This window comes from Phalacrocorax carbo, chromosome 2 (genome assembly GCF_963921805.1).
Source record: "Phalacrocorax carbo chromosome 2, bPhaCar2.1, whole genome shotgun sequence".
Lineage (NCBI taxonomy): Eukaryota > Metazoa > Chordata > Aves > Suliformes > Phalacrocoracidae > Phalacrocorax > Phalacrocorax carbo.
In genome coordinates this window covers 147,079,121-147,096,099 of record NC_087514.1, presented here as the reverse complement: position 1 = coordinate 147,096,099, position 16,979 = coordinate 147,079,121, and the positions used below count along the sequence as shown (strand labels likewise).

Here is a 16,979-nt window from a genome sequence, read left to right as displayed (position 1 = left end):
ACAAGAGTCAGTTTCTTTGCTTTCAGTTCAGGTCTTTCTAGACAGCATTGTGCCTGACAAATTTCTCAACCACTTTATAAAAAAATTCAAAAAAGTCTTTTCTGTCTGTCCTGATTTTCTGTGCAGTCTTACGCACTGTTTTTCTCCCAGTTGTTTTCCCACTCACTCTCTTAATGCCCTTCCTCCCCCACAAGAAAGGTCCCATCCTGTTAGTTTGCATTCAGGCACTGGGAGAGGATGGTGTAGTTCATAGGGCTCAACACTTATTACAGTCTTGCATTATTTTGGACAGTTGTATTTGTATTTCAACCATCTACTCTATGAAGGAGATTAATTGCTTTTACATGTAACTCCCATATATGTATAATTATGGAGTTTTGGTGTCTGATCACAGAAAGCAACACAGGTATCACTTAATTGGACTTTCTGTATTCACGGTCTCTACAGTGTTTCTCAGAAGTTGTGCTGAAGCATGTATTTTTCTAAAGATACCTTCTCCTATTTTAAGGTCTCCATATAAAATTAATCTACCATCTTTTGCTAGTAACTTACTTCAGTAAGTGAAAATGGCATTTAGCTCACACCCTCATGTCTCAAGAATGTTTTTTTTAGTTCCATTCCCCCAAAGGCAAGAGTAAAAATGTTTGAAAATAGCACAAGTTCACAATATTGGAGACTTTGTTCTAAAATAACAAGCCTTTTAAAAAAAACTTTCTATATATATTATTCTCAGTAGTTCCACCTCCAGAGACTGAGGTGGGGAAAGGACTTTTTAACATGAGAGTGTTAATACATGGTACGATGTAAGATACGGAAATGAATTTGTGGTGTATGATCCAGTGCCAGTCACAGACACCAAGCTCAGTTGCTCAAAATCGTGTATGTGCAGGTATAGACAAAGAGGGCCAAGATAAAGTGAAGGCTGCAAGTAAACCTTTAAGGTTAACTAATATTTTTCTTCAGGCCTGTTGTTTGTCATAAGCAAAGAAACAAAATACTACAGCCAGAGGAAATTGTGATTTAGGATTAAAATGTCGAACAATAAGCCTTTGGGAGCACAGAAACTTGTCTTTAAGGGAGTTGTCCTAGTGTCTACAGGGGTTGCTCAGCTACTACTGGAAGAAATTCTAGGCTTTGCCATTATGGCAGGGAAATGACTGTGCACATTTGTGTACTACGGGAACACAGTGTCCTGATGACTGGCCAGATGATAGCAGATGAGCCATGGCACTGCTACTAGGGCTACCGTTTTTGCCACCTCTGTTTTGCATCTGTCTTTGACTCATTTTGGGGTGAAGAATTTCTCTTAGTGTTTTTGGAATAGGAAGACCCATCTGCACTGAAAGAGTATCACTGTTATTCTCATTTCACTGTTATTTATTCATTCTCTCTCTGTGCGACAATTTGTGTGCACATTTTGTTTTCATTATACTTCAGTGAAGGTGTTTTCCTTAGGGTTATTCCTTTTGTTTTAGTTATTGAAGTTACTGCTGCTTTCCTTCAATCCTGTTTCAACTGCAGAATGTTTTCATTTCACTTTCTAATATTCTTCCTTCTCTTAGGTTTTACTTTTAATTATCTTTCAATTTATTGTATGTCTGTGGGGCTTTCTGTTTAGCTCTCTCCTGTTTTTCTTTGATTCAAATCAGCAGGATTTTATTTAATAGTACCAAGTTTTGCTTTCAGTCTGAAGGTTTCTACTTTAAAATGATCTTAATGAACATCCTGCAATAGATGAATTTAACTTTTTTGTCCCTGACAAACCCTTTCTTTCTTTTTAGTTGAAACCATTTAGGTTGGTTTTCTTCCCTTTTGCTTTTGAACTTCCCTATTTTTGTCTTCTATTTCTTCTTAATTTCTAGTTTAATTGGTGTGCATCAGCATATAGACATGATATATACATTTTTCTTTACCATATGTTCAGAATTTTTCAGTGTATTGAAGTGTGCCTTTTATCCTTATTTTAAATTGAGTATAGTCTGTAGATGGAGAAAAGTCAGAAGTAAGTATCAATTCCATTCAGTCATGGATATATTGTTACTCTGCTGGGAAAAACTTGATTTCTTGGTTGTTTTCTAAATTATCATCATTACCTTAAAACCTATATAGAAATTAGTCTGTAAGAGACAAATCAGGTTCACTGTACTCCCAAAAGCTCATATTATGTAGGAAACTATAATGGATATTAGGAAAGAATTTCTAAGTGCCTTTTGTTGCTTTTTAAAAATGAGTATTGAAATTTTATGTGTTTGGTTGGAGCCACTGTGTTACTGATTGGCTGCATGGTCACTATTTATGCTTGTCTCCTTCAGCCTAAGTTCTTCAAATTCAGTTCACTTGCTGCCACCAGACAAGTAGTAATAATTAACATAGAGGCCTTGATCTGAGGTTTAAGATTTTCCTTTCTTTATTCTGATTAAAAGGGTCTGCCACTAACACTCAGGTCTCTCACTTTGCCTTTGCCTGGGAAGCTACCTTCTTTTACTCACACTGGCAATCCAAATACACAAATTTCAGCAAACCATAGAATTCCAGTTACATCTTGATAGTCTCTTAATTTTTTTAATCAACCTTAAAAATAACCTATAGGTTGTTATGAGAAAAGTGAGAATTCATATTAGATACTTCATGGATACTGCATAACAATTGGTCAGATCCAGAAAAGATTAGTGCAAACAACCTTTGAGGGATAAATATGGCAAATGGGCTTGCTGGCATTTTGACTACAAAGTCTGAAGACTGCAGAACACACAGTACTGCAGTATCTTCCTGTGGGATATGGGTACTTAAAGTTTTGAAGTCTTTATATAGCTTAGAGTGGAAGTAAAGTCAATGAGAAACAGTAAGTCCTTTCATCTCTCTCCCTAGTGGCGTGTCCTCCTTGTGTGATATCAGCCTTCTGTAGAAGAAAGGCTTCAGAGTAGCTGAACATGCTCCCCTCCCATTCTCCAAACTCCAGGGGTTATCTTTCTCCTTGCGTCCCTAAGGCAGGAATGTGTTGTAGGCCATTAGAAATGCTACTGTTTGAACTGCAGCCTGAACACAGCCCTGCAAAGAGCAAATATAGATTTTATGAATTATTGTATATCACTGGAAACATCCTTGCACTGTGTACCAGCTCATGGAGAGGGCTTTTGTTTCTCAGCCTGACACTGACATTTTAAAGATTGATTTCAGGGATGTCTCCTTCTCTCCCCCAAGCACACACCGATATCTGTGGCTCTGTATCTAAAATGTTTATTTGTAGGGTTTGCCTGAGGCGTTGACACCCACCCATACGTACCACTGAAAATCTTAGAACAAGAACTGCTGCTGCTGCTTCTACTCCTGGTTAGTCTGGTCAGAAGACAAACTTGTCGAGTGAAATAGAGGAAAAAACCCTCTTCATTTCACACGCTGGAATTGCAGAGATGATCCCTGGTATGTGGGCCAAGATGTCTGCTTGCACTGGGACAGTGGTAATACTCTTCTCTTGTGCCAGTAGATGGATGGAGAAGAGGAAAGGAAATGGGATTTAGTTCCCTTCCTTGCTCTGTCCTTCCCATAATTTTTTATAAAAAACCCGCCTTTCTTGAGGATGGAAACAATCACCATTAGTAAAAGACAAGTCAAAGGAAAAAAGAGGGAATTATACCTGACTGGTCTTTATATTGTAATGTAGAGATCTGTCTTCCATCTCCAGGTGCAGCTGGCAGGAATACAGGGCAGAAATCCTTCACCTCTCTTCATATTCATATTCGGTTGCTAAGCTCTGTCATTTTAAGGAGGTCAAGCAGGATGACACAGCAGTTATATTTTCTTCTCTGGCAGCCGAGGAAGAATGGTTCTTTTATGCTAGGTAGCCGAACTCTGTTTCCGTAACTGTGTTCCCTAGAGTCTGGTAATCAAACATGGCATCTGGAGGGAGAGGAATTGTATATTTTACAGGAAGAACTATGTGTTTTTGTGGGTTTCTTGTCCCCTTTCAAGTGTATCAGCAGGCTGCGCTGTCACAGAAGGCTGAACACATCAAAACAACTCTCTATGTACTCCTTCTTGGTGAGGGTCACATCCACTCTTCTCTTATCCACCAGACTCTTACATTTGTTTCTGACTTTTTTTTTTATTTTGGACTAGATGGTGCTTTGGCTTTGCTTCTCTTACATGCAAGCCCTGAGCAGGTTTGCCAACCTGAAAGCTAATGTGTGGGGAAAAAATAGTTGTCTTCTGCTCGACAGCATCATGGTAAAATTGTGCTTTCGCATCTTGGTAATCACATGATTTTCTGTTCTTAAGTGTATAATGTGGTAAAAAATGCTTGCAGTTAAATAATAAATACCTCACCCATAAACCTCTTGTAATATTTCTGAACTCGGCTGAACACTTCTCTGTGTATGTAATATGGGCACAAGTGCATGAGTATGTTTACCTATGCGATACCACTAATTATTTAGCATGAACAGTTTTTGTTGTTAGAGAGCTTACACTCCTTCAAAAGTAGTGACTCGTGGTCTTCCGTTCTCAAATAGATTTTTGCTGAAGTGATATCGTTTCCTTTGTAAAGGTTTGCTGTAAGCAGACTGTACCCCAAAAGGACAGTGCTTGTTCAGGCAGCAAGACAGAGCTCCCTCCCTTCTGAAAACTGCACCTTTGATTTGAAGGAGGTGTATTTGGCTTTTTCAGCTTCTGCCTCCAGTTTTGCAGTGATTCCTAATGCTCAAAAGGGCATTTTCTTTTTCTGATTAAAAAGAAGGACATTACAGAAAGAGGAATTTTTGAAAACAGTGGGAAGTTTCATGGTATTTGAAAGGTGATACCTTTTCACGTCTAGATTTGAGGTAAGAAGGAAAATTAGATGCAAGGTTAGTTGTGAGAGTTCAGATTTCAGCTAGAAACAGGTTGGATGCGTTGCTTACCCATGGGCTAAGTTCTGCATAAGCGTGTGTGAAAAGATTTCTGACGGCTTAATGTATAATTTGGTCTCCTCTGAATAATCCATTTTAGCCTTTTAAGCCATGTAAGTCTAGGAGTCCAGAATGGCAATGGGACCACATTTATGTACTAGTTTCAGCATTATTGAATCTGTCTGTCCTAGTCTGGACTGGACTCTGCTGAGTGCTTTGTTAATGCAGAACATGAGAGAAATTAGTCCAGAAGATTAGATTTCATTCTCTTCCGTTACAAATAGGTGTGAAGTATCTGTAAAATCTTATTTTTTTTAATGTAAAACTTGAAACTTCATACGGCACTCCAAGTGAGGGCTAAGTTAAGTTTTGATTAAGGTTTGATTTAGAGCTCTGGGAATAAAACTAAATATCCCACAATGGTTTTAATACATTAAGATATAAATTGTGATTAATCTGAAAGCATATTTTCATTCAGTGTGTGTTCACTAAGGATGAGTCAATGTTCCAGGGAGAGCTTTACATTTCACACTTCCAAAATATTTTTGCTTAGATTTCTTCTGCCTGTCTTTGATTCCCATGCTTCTTTCCCACACCCTTGACATCTGGCAGCATCAAAGGGCAATTCCTGCACATCCAGGTGGAGGGCAATCCAGAAGAGATCCCGTTTTCAATTTCTGTAGTGTGGCAACAGTTCAGTGGATCCTTCTGTTTGCCCTGCCAGCTGTCCGAGTTTGATGTGCCCTTTTTCTTTAAACAGTTAGTGAGCAGAAGGTAGAAGGGAATTTTCCAAATGTCTCAACAGTTGCAAGTGTTAATGGCTCCCCTGGCAAGCAGTTGTTTCAGTTGTTCAGTGTGGTCCCCTAGAGCAGCTTTTGATACACTTCAGAAGATTTTATATCCAGCAGACAATAAATACAATTAGTAAAATTATGTGCAGTCACGTACTTGATCCTGGTTGATGCTATCCTTTCACCATTGCTCAGGCTGGTTATACCCACTCTGCAAATAAATAGCAGCACAGAAATCAAAGCACAGCTTCTGTGAGAAGAACTTGCAGGCTTCTCTCTTTAATGCAAATGCAACAGTTGATGTTTAGTAAATGCGAGTTCAAATTGTAATTGGAGGCATGTGGGTAGCGTAACATGTTAATGTAACTTTCATTTTACTAATTCTTTCCATTTGTGAGGAAGCCTAGAGCAAAAACCTGCCTATTCACAACTGAAGAATGAATTGCAGCTTCCTGTGGTACACCGTGGCCCTATTAGGTCCAAGGATGCCTCAGGCTGGCTTTCAGACATTTTGTGCCTTCATAAATAAAAGAATGTGGTGCAGTGTGTGAGGAAAGGTAAGGTATATTGTACTCTGTTTTCTCAGCTGAGGTATACTGCAGGTTAGGTAGAATATCAGGCAAAAAAAGTCAGCTGGCAATAAGGTTGGTTTGTCAGTGGCACCAAATCCTGTCTGCAATTCATATTCGGAACTCCAGAGCAGGATGCCCTGTGATTTGATTACGTCCCGGTTAAAATACCAGTAGGGGAAATGGGGGTACGTACAAATATGGTATACCAGCTGTTAATAGATACATAGGCTAACCTCTTTGGACTGTATGGCTACCAATGAAGACAAATTCCAAAATAATGCTCATAGTGGTTTCTGTTATAATCCATATAAAATGAATGGGGGTAGTCCTTTTATTTGAACTGCTAGAAAAATTCCTAAGACTTTATATAATGTAGAACATATATGTGGAAACACATGCATTAAAAGTTGTAGAGATGAGTGGAAGACCTTGTCTTTTAGAACCTATAGTAAAAAAAAAATAAATTTTCACAATCCACACAGGTCAATGGATCTGCCCAAGCAAAAACAACCAGCCAAGGCCCTCCCCACTCCCACAGCATCCCTATAGACTGTGCTCCAAATACACAGTCCTGTCTTCTTTAGTCCCAGTTAGTAATTCTTTAGCCCTTAGGTTGCAATAGAGTATTTAATACATTAAATCTGCTTCTGTGAGGAAAAAGAGTGAATTAAACATCTAGAAAAGATTTGGTAGTTGAATATTCAAAACATATTTTTTTGGCAGTTGCACTACGTTAAAGTGGTTTAGAATATTCTGTGTTCATCGTAATAACACTGAAATGACATTTTAGGATTCAAAACTGGGGACAAATAGGATTCCAGTTTTAGGGTTAGAAGCCAAATCGTTGAGGTAGTTTTATTTTTACAGTGCTATAGTAAGAACTGGTCAGTGGGACTGGGAGGGCGATAAATGGTTTGTATTTTAAGTGAATTAAATTGTAAGTGAAGTAGATTGTTTTAACTGCCCATAAAATTCTAAATGTCAGAAATAGAATGTATACAGTTTTTAAAACCCCAAAACCAACTGTTCATAGAAGTTGGGTGAGGACAATAATTGCTGTCATTCATTCTAAATTGTAATTTTGTGTTGTGTTCTCTTCCGTTTTATCCTGTTCTTTAGCAAAGGTTATGTGTATTTGTGCTAGTTTTGGCTGAGAAGGGGTTAATTCTCCTCACTGTGGGGGTCGGCTACCTTTCCAGCTTCCCGCGCTCTGCCGCGTGGCGGGGGTGGGGGGGCTGGGAGGGGCGGGGCCACGGCGGGGGCAGCTGACCCCGACTGGCCAATGGCAGGGTCATTCCATACCATGTTACACCATGACCAGTATATGAAGGGGGAGCAGTTGGTGGCTCGGGAGCGGCGCGGCGTCGGGTCGGCGGGCGGCTGCGGCACGTGCGGTTCATTTCGGCGGTTCATTCCCCCTCCCCCGGGGCTTTGCACCTCTCGTTGTTCTCCTTTACATTGCATTTCTGTTGTTGTTTCTTTTAATTTTCATTATTAAACTGTTCTTATCCCAACCCACGAGCGTTACCCTTCTGACTCTCTCCCATCTACCAGTGGGGGAGTGAGCGAGCGACTGTGTGGGGCTGAGCTGCCGGCTAAACCACGACAGTCTTTAATACTGTATAACTCTGTGATGCTTTACATTGACAATAATGTAATGATCACAATGGCTTTTGAGCTGTGACTCAGTATTCTTCACCCCCTGTTCCTCAGCAGAAATGACGCTCTAAGGAGTATCCACAAGCACTTCCTGGCAAAAATATTCCTTGCGTTATTGTCTTTTGATGAAGAGGGTGGATGCTCAGTTGACTGTCCTCTTTCTTTCAATGTTGAAAGTAGAAAACAGGACATCCTGGGTTCCTTTTGTTTTTCTCTAGAGTATGACATTTAATACCTGCTTGCAGACATGGCTTCTGGAGACTGTGCCAGCCTGGGCTTTCTCTGAATGTAGCCCTTTTTGTGTAGTTCCTCTCAAGGGCAATGAAAGCCATACTACTTTTATTTGAGGAAAAAATGTCCGTGAGAGATTGGCTTTTTGCAGTACAGAGATTTAGACCCCTCAGAGAGGCTGGAATGGACCTCAAGAAATAGATTGCCCTGAAAAAGAATATAATGGAATGGACTGATCCACCATTCCTCAAAATATGAAGAGTTCAGGAGAAGGCCAGAATGACCAGGCACACACACCATGATGTATTAGGGAGGTAGTTAGCCAACTGTTCTTCCATTGGACCAGCTTGTACTTCCCAAACTCCCACCCCATATGCTAGTGGATGTATGATGGACTTACACAACAAAGACCAGTGTAACCAGTATTAATGATATTGGCTGTTCATATAAATCAGGAATTCTGGAGCAGGTGAGTATGTTTGCTGTCAGGAGTAACTAAAACATGAAATAGTCCACCCCTAAAAGGAAAACAAATTATTAATAAAATACAGGATTCCATGTGGCATGAGCACATTAGACGTTCTTTTTGCCATTCCTTTCAAAATTTCTTTTTCTTTGTCATATGCTAAACAGCTATGTGTGATCTTCTGCTGTAATTTCATTCAAAATCAAATCTTAATTTCTTACACTGAAACTGTTTTAAAGAGTTATAATTGTATGATTCTGCATTTCCCATAATAATCTACTTCAGTTTACATCATGGGTGCATACAGTTAGGCTTAATTATTGCTAGCTGATAAGAGTGTTACAAAATTATGATGCTTAAAAGAGTCTTAGTCTAATCATGACACTAATGAAGTTCAGTTTAAAACATTTAATATCCATTGTAGTATGTCAGTAAGTAGTCTTGAGAGTAGAGACATTTTGATTTCTTGCAGCATGAATAATTAATGGTAGTTATTTTAAATATAAGAGTAATAATTTTGTTGACAGCCACCCCCCCACCCCCAACACCACCTCCCATCATTTTTTTTTCCAAGCATTTGAAGATTGAATGATTTATTTCTTATATCTTTATAATTTAGGTTATGGAAACTTCCTACTCTTTTAATATTCTGAACTTGCCACTGACTCCAAGTAGTTCAGAGCTTCAATTCTAATGAGGTCAGTGAGCATGGCAGATATTTATTAGCACCCTGTGTGAATTAGGCCATACTTTCAGGTTGTTATTTCAACAACCTAATTATATCTGGGTTTGATATTCCAATTTACTAACTAATACTGACTCCTGTAATGGATAGTATGCAGACAAACTGCTGCTTCTGACAGCACCACTGAGAGCAACAAGCCTGGTAGCTCAGACATCCGTGAAAGCTGCAGTTATCGGCAAGAAGAAGAGGTGGGGGGGGAAAAAAAGAAATGAAGGGAAAGTTACTGTTACAAGAAAATATGCCAAGACGCCTTACGATGTTGTTTTCTACTGTTCTAAAAACAGCACTGTTCTGTATCAGGTCTCACCATCTGCAGTCTTCAGGTTAGTGCTGTTTATATGCTTATGCGGTCTGAGCTCTTCCCAGTAAATTTGACTGTGCTGTGCTACTCTTTCTGAATAGAAAATAATAAAACTCTATAACAGATAAGAGTTACAATCAGTTTAGAGTATGTTTCCATTTTCTAGCTTATTTGAAAAGTTAATGCTGAGGAATTTAACTTTGGAGATGGTTGGGAATTTTTCACTATTGTTCATCAGAAGATAGCATTTTAATGCCAAACTTCTTTATCGGCATGGATCACTTGTGATTAATGTCTCAATGCCAAAAACTCCCCCCCATTTTATTCAGTTTTGAGGTTGTTAAGGTTATAGCTTGCTATTTTTGAAATGAATCCAGCTTAATGTTGAAATATGTTTAATTTTGAGGAGTCACATAAATTATAATAAACATTGAAAACTACCAAAATTAAACCTAGATCTTTTGAAATGATCGGCATAAAATTGTTTCTTTACCGTTCCTTTAAAATTTCTTTTTGTGTGAACCTTTGATTTTTTTTTTTTTTTTTCATCCCAATTTGGGACAGGAGCATTCCTGGCAATCAGTTCTGCACTGGAAAATTATTACTGAGGTTTTTCCTAATGTTATCTGTATCTAACATGTCGGTATTCTTTTTGTTCTCTATACTCCTGTGACTGCTTTGTTTATGATTTCGTTTAAAGACTATCCCCTTGCTTTGTACCGTGGGAATGCTGCAGAAGTCTGTACTTCATCTCAACCTCTTCCCCATCTCTCTATCTCTGGTCAGTCCTTGCACACTCATTAAAGTCTCTAAGTTCTCTGATACTTGTTTTTACTGTCAAGTAAATGGCTCTTGCTGGCTGCATTAGGCTTTATATTCTCTAAACTGCCACTATGACATTTTTCAAGTACTGTGGAGACCTAGGATACAAGGAGTTGAGAGCACATAGGAGCATTCTGCATTACTTGGGATGCACTGTTTGGAGCTGGATGCTGGGACGTCTGGAGGGAAGCATCTGTGAGAGGCAGCTCTTTTGTGGTTTGAAGTCAGAGGGAGCTTGCACTGAACTGAGGTGCTGGGGGGCGGGGGCATGCCTTGGGACAGCTGGGCTGATCTAGCAGTTTGCTGCCTTCTGCTGCCTGTGGCCTTGGGTGTCTGGTCCTGCCTCCTTCGTTGCACTGCATCTGTTACTGGTCTGATCTCTTGCTGAGAAGCCAGCAGAAACACAACCCAGCTGAAGGGAAGAGAAAGGGTGGTAGGAGTGTTAGGTTGCCTCAGCAAACTTATGGAGCGTCAACCTCAAATATGCAGCAGGAATCAGGGTTGGACTGCCTATAGCCTCTTTGAGAGGTATCACCTCCTGACTCCTGATGAGTTCTTTCAAATCTCTTAACTTTAGCAGAGAATTATGTTTAGCTCATCATCTTTAAAAGTGCACTAAAAGCTCATTTGTCATAGCAATGAAACCACTTCTGTGTCTTTCACATCCTATTCTCATTGTATTTCTCCTGCCTTACCTGCTGCCAAAGTATCAGATTCTTGTTTGTGATTAGCCTGTGATATGGGCCACCTTTAAAACTTTAATTAAATTCTTGGTTGACCACAGTTATCCCTTTATCCTCCTGTTCATGCTTGGGCAGAATGTAAACTGCAAAACGAATGCATTAGGTTTCTTCAAATCTCTCCTTAGAACAGTTTCTCAGGATACTTGTATGGTTAACCCAGTGCTGGGCTGAGCTCATCTCAGGAGCTTAAACAGGAATATACACAGCATGGGAGATAAACAGGAGGAATTAGAGGGTGTTTGGTTGCCCAAAGAGGTGTACTGGAATCTCCATCCTGAACTCAAAATTGACTGGACAAAGCCCTAAGCCCAAAGCCCAAAGCCCTAATTGCAAATTTGGCCCTGATTATAAAAGGGAGACAAACCATATTACCTCTAGAGGTCTCTTCCAACCTTAATTGTTCTGTCATGACCATTCTTTTTTTATTGTGTATTCTATTGTCTCTTGTTTTTCACTTTGTTTCCTTTCTTTGAATTCAAGGTCTTTGAAACTAAACTGTCTGCTACTTACATATAGTACTTTTACATATTTTATCTCTAAATATATTTAAAATATAACTTTAAATACCTATATAAATAAATGTTTTTTTCATGTAGTCTACTTTTTTTTTTGCCAAGTCTGTTTGGCATTCATTTTTCCTGTCCTTGCTCAGGTTTAGCACCTTTTCAACAAAAGTCTTGCTGCAAATTTTGATGGAACAACTACTGGAGGGGAAGTACTACTTCAGCACCTAAGGAGAGCTGAATCAGACCGAGTGAAGTCAGGTGCATTACTGTGGAAGTAACTCTGTTATTAGAAACACTAAATTCACTTAGATTCAGGAAAGAGGTGAAAACTTGATAGTGTTAATGTATGCTAGTCTTGGTAAGTGATGATAATGTGATTGGCAATACAAATTTTAACCCAAAACACTTTAAGTATTTTAATGATGGGGAGCAGCAGCCAACATCTGGGGAAAGTGATAAAAACCAAAAATATAAAGCTCCTAGCTAGAGTTTGTAACCAAAGTTGCCTTCGTGACACTTCCTGGAGAAAGGCTTTAAAAAGGTATCGGTTGTTATTATCCACCAGCTTCAATGCAGCAATAATAGTTTACCCTAAGGCTGTATCTCCTAAGCTATGTAGTCTTGTAACTTGTACTGGGAAGTGGTCAGGGCAGTTGTGCAGTTCAGGCAGTTGCCCCATCTGCATGAACAATATGTGGGGTATAGCCGAGTACCCCAGAAGTGTACTCTAGACCTGCAGTTTCCCGTCGGTATTTTGACAATGTTTTCTGCTGCATGGGACATAGCTGAGTAATATCTGAGGGAAGGGCAAAAGAAAGAAGGGACTGAAAGCTACGGAGAGACTCTAAGACCATGAGGGGTGCTCTAGATGTTGCAGCCTGTGGAAAAGAAGGCAGCAGCAAGGCAAAACAGATGAAGGACTTCAATACATGTGGAGCAACATGGTTCCTATAAGCAGCTTCAGATGACACCAAGCTGAGTGGTTCAGTTGACATGCCAGAAGGATGGGATGTCATTCAGAGAGACCTAGACAAGCTGGAGAGGTGGGCCTCGTGAGGCTCTTAACAAGGCCAAGTGCAAGGTCCTGCACCTGGGTTGGGGCAACCCCTGGTATCAATACAGGCTGGGGAATGAAAGCACTGAGAGCAGCCCTGCTGAGAAGGACTTGGGGGGTACTGGTGGACTAAAAGCTGGACATGAGCCAACAATGTGCGCTTGCAGCCCAGAAAGCCAACTGTATCCTGGGTTGCATCAAAAGCAGCATGGCTAGCAGGTTGAGGGAGGTGACTCTGCCCCTCTACTCTGCTCTGGTGAGACCCCACCTGGAGTGCTGCGTCCAGCTCTGGGGTCCTCAGCAGAAGAAGGACATGGGCTTGTTGGAGCGGGTCCAGAGGAGGCCACAAAAATGATCAGAGGGATTAACACCTCTCCTATGAAGAACGGCTGAGAGAGTTGGGGTTGTTCAGCCTGGAGAAGAGAAGGCTGCGGGGAGACCTTATTGTGGCCTTTCAATACTTAAAGGGGGTCTATAGGAAGGATGGGGGCAACCTCTTTAGCAAGGCCTGTTGTGACAGGACAAGGGGAAATGGTTTTAAACTAAAGGAGGGTAGATTTAGACTGGATATAAGGAAAAAAATTTTTACAGTGAGGGTGGTGAAACACTGGCACAGGTTGCCCAGCAAGGTGGTAGATGCCCCATCCCTAGAAACATTCAAGGTCATGTTGGACAGGGCTCTGAGCAACCTGATCTATTTGAAGATGTCCCTGCTTATTGCAGCGGGGTTGGACTGGATGACTATTAAAGGTCCCTTCCAACCTAAACCATTCTATGATTCTATGATTCATCTCTTTTGGGGGAGCTAATCATAGTGTCGGTAACATAAAGATGTATGTTTCTGGCTCTGTTGAACCTTTTGTGCTTCTCAGAAAATCTACATCTTCATCATCCTCTTACAGACACTAGAATTAAGTGCATAATAATCATGATCTTTCTTTTTACTTCCCGCTCTCTCTTGTTGTTGTTGTTACAAAATGTTGCAATATTCTTAGTGAGTTCTCTGAAGTCTTAGTAGCCTAGTAGTGAAAATATAAGTTGAGGTAACATCAACATGTAAAGTGAAATAAAAGCTTAAAACTGCATGATGTCTGTAAGAGTAAATGAAGTGATTATTATTTTACATCTGGTCCAGTAAAAGGCATGTATTGAGATAAGCAGCAAAAAATGCAGTAGTTAACAGTGGGATACATTGTTTTACCATGGATTATGGAGGTTCTGCTGTACAAAAGAATGAAAGAGAGTTTAAGTATGGTTTTCATAAAATATTATCTCTTAGAACCTGCCCTTTAAATGATTTTTCTCTTAGCAGAAAGTTTTTTTTACCTTGTAGCTATACAATGCTCTCTTAATTATTGCTTTCCTGTTTCCTCAGTCTGACCTTTTTCTTTCCCAGTGCTTCTCAAAGCATGTCCTGATCGACACACACTCTGCAAACCCCATTGTCTGCTGCAGCAAGTTGATACCTGCTATCATTCTTTCAGCTTCATCTTTTTCTTGGAGGCTTCCTCTCTGGTTGCTTTTTATCACGTTCATTCATTTTTCTCTTTCTTTTCTCTGGGGAAGCCTATAAAGATAGAGCAAGAGAAATATGAAAAATTCCTTCAAGTAGATAATTTAAAATGAGTATCTGGCTTGCTTGGTAAGTGGGACAAGAAAAAAAGTTAGTTTTGATACATCAGAATGCATCTGGTAATGTCTTAATGCAACAAGAAAAAACATCTACCTGTACTTCTGGGAGCAATGGTCAGCCCTCAGCTCCCTCAGCAATAAGTCTGGCTTCAGCTAAATGAATTTCATGTTCCACCACTGTGTTTTATTGTTCCCTTAGGTTAACTAAAACCATTGCTTTTGCTGCTGCTGCAGTCAACGATGTTATAGAACTTTATACTTTGGTCTGAGCTGAAAGATTGCAGTTAACTATGGGTAGTGATGATGAAGAAAGTCAAACTCTTTTTCTGCATCATTTAATCTCACCTTGAATTATCTGTATGTCACCAGAAACACAGCTCAGATCTGTTGTCTCTTCACTAATCTGCTTATTTATGTGACTCCCGAAATATCTCCCAAATAAACAACCATCTGGAGATTTCTTAACTATTTTTTGTAAAAAATTGTTAAAAACTATTGATCACTTTTTGCAGCCCTACTACAGTTTTCTTTTAATGGAAAAAAAGGGTGAAATTACTCAATCAAGTGTCTTCAATACTAATATATGCTGATATATATGCTCATATATATGATACCTAAATAAATGACTGGAAGATAATTAGCAAACCTAAACCCTAGAAATTCCTTCTTTTTGTTTGTATAGGATCTTTTTCTGAAACTTTGGCTTCTAATGCTTCCCAAAATTTCTCTTGCTTTGGAATAAATGCTTTATTTCCCTGGGCTTATGGTTTCCATCATTGCAGGTAAATTAGCAAGCAGGTTCGCTAGACAGTTTGACAGAATCCTCGCAGCTTGTGAGAAGCTGATTGCAAAAGAGAAAAGCACGTCTCAGACAGTTGTCACATAGGTGGGAGGTATGGGTTATCCTCTCCAAAATAAGCCTGTTGATTGGCAGGCTATAATGAAGCTGACCGTAAGTAGGCTTGCTGCCTTACACTGACAAGGAATGATTGGGAGGAATTGAGGAAGATTTGCTCTGGGGAGGAGGAATCAAGAGTGAAAAGTTTCTACCAGCATCCTCATTTGTCTTAGGACGAAGGGGGCTCTGAGGGTGTCTGCTCCTGGCAGGGACCAGGGAAAAGCTACCAGCCCTTTGTTGCTGCAGAGCAGGCAGGATACTGACTGATCTGTGGCCAGCGTTGGCTTGAGATACTACTTCCTATTAAGTTAAAAAGTTCAAGCTGTGCTCAGTTTTCAACCCGCATGACCAATTTATAACTGGCATGAGGAGATGAGACTCCGTTTACTTCTGTGGACTGACCTATGTTTATGCTGGTGGTGAATTAGGCAAAATATATTCATTATGGCTTGATCACAGAACCTTTGATTAAATTATCTTTTTCTCTATTTTCTTATGAAGGGCTACATCTGGTCATGAAGGAATAGCTTGTAACAACACTGAAACATAAATTATTTGATGAAATACTTAGGACTATTCACTTAATGCATGATAATCCTGTGAACATGTTAACAAGCAGCAATTCTCTGATGATTAAACTGCTTTAAAAATGGCTTTGTACTCATGTCATTAGAATGAACTTGGCACTTATAAAACATCCATTATTCATCATGTTCCAGTGTTGCATCTGACTGTGTATCACTTTAATTTCACTCACTTAACAAAGCAATCTATTCATTACAATAGTTTGAAACATGTTTTCTAAATCAGAAAAGCCCTAGTTAAATATACGGCATTACTTGTCTTTACAAGTACAGTAGAGCAAAAAATAACATCCCAAATTGTAATTACATACTTAGTACATTTAAATACGCTAACTAAAACTAAATGGATGTTTTAAGACAAAACTTCGTTGAAATCAACGATATTGCTATTTGGGGGAGCAGGATAGGTAAAACACCTTGCTGAAAGCACAAGGTTTACCTTTCTTTCTGAAACAGGTCAGCAAACATTTTCTCAGTAATCCTTTTTCACACTCATTTATTGTCCTGATCACTCAAGAAGCAGAGAATAGCAGAGTATTATTTGCATTATTACTGCAAATATGAATACTACTTATATATATATAATGGTTGTTTCCTGCTTCTCCTGTATCTTTTCATTTTACAAGTCCTGGGTCCTTCCATACATTGTGAACCCCATTAAATCCTACATTAGCTCTGCTCCTTTTTGAATCTTTGTCTGATGGCTGTTCCAGAAGTGGTCCTTCACTTCTTAGTGAGCCCGTGAGATGTATCTCAGAAAGTATCGGACTGCTGATTGACTCCCTGTTTGAAGATTTTTGACTCATGGGTTGCATGGGCTCCATCTCCTGTAAGCGGAAGAGGGCTTTTGTCAGAGGAGTTAGACAGAATACCGGCTAAACACTTGAAGGAGTATCAACAGAAATGTGTTTTCTTTTAAGTGTAGCTAAATAAATTTCTAGTTGAACTAGTAAAATTCTGGTAAAGAACAGTGGGATGTGGGCTAATAACCTCCATACAAGCCAGAAATCTTTATTCTCAGAGTGCATGAGTGTCTTGCAAAGCATGCACAGATATGTGGTAACTAAACTTTTAATCATCATATTTTGAAAA

At 39.5% G+C, this 16,979-nt stretch overlaps 1 protein-coding gene across 10 annotated transcripts in view; it reads left to right on the top strand.

Moving 5' to 3' along the window:
• The window catches only part of NEBL (nebulette), a 273,257-nt gene that overhangs the window by 244,667 nt on the left and 11,611 nt on the right, over positions 1 to 16,979 (top strand). The window lies entirely within an intron of this gene.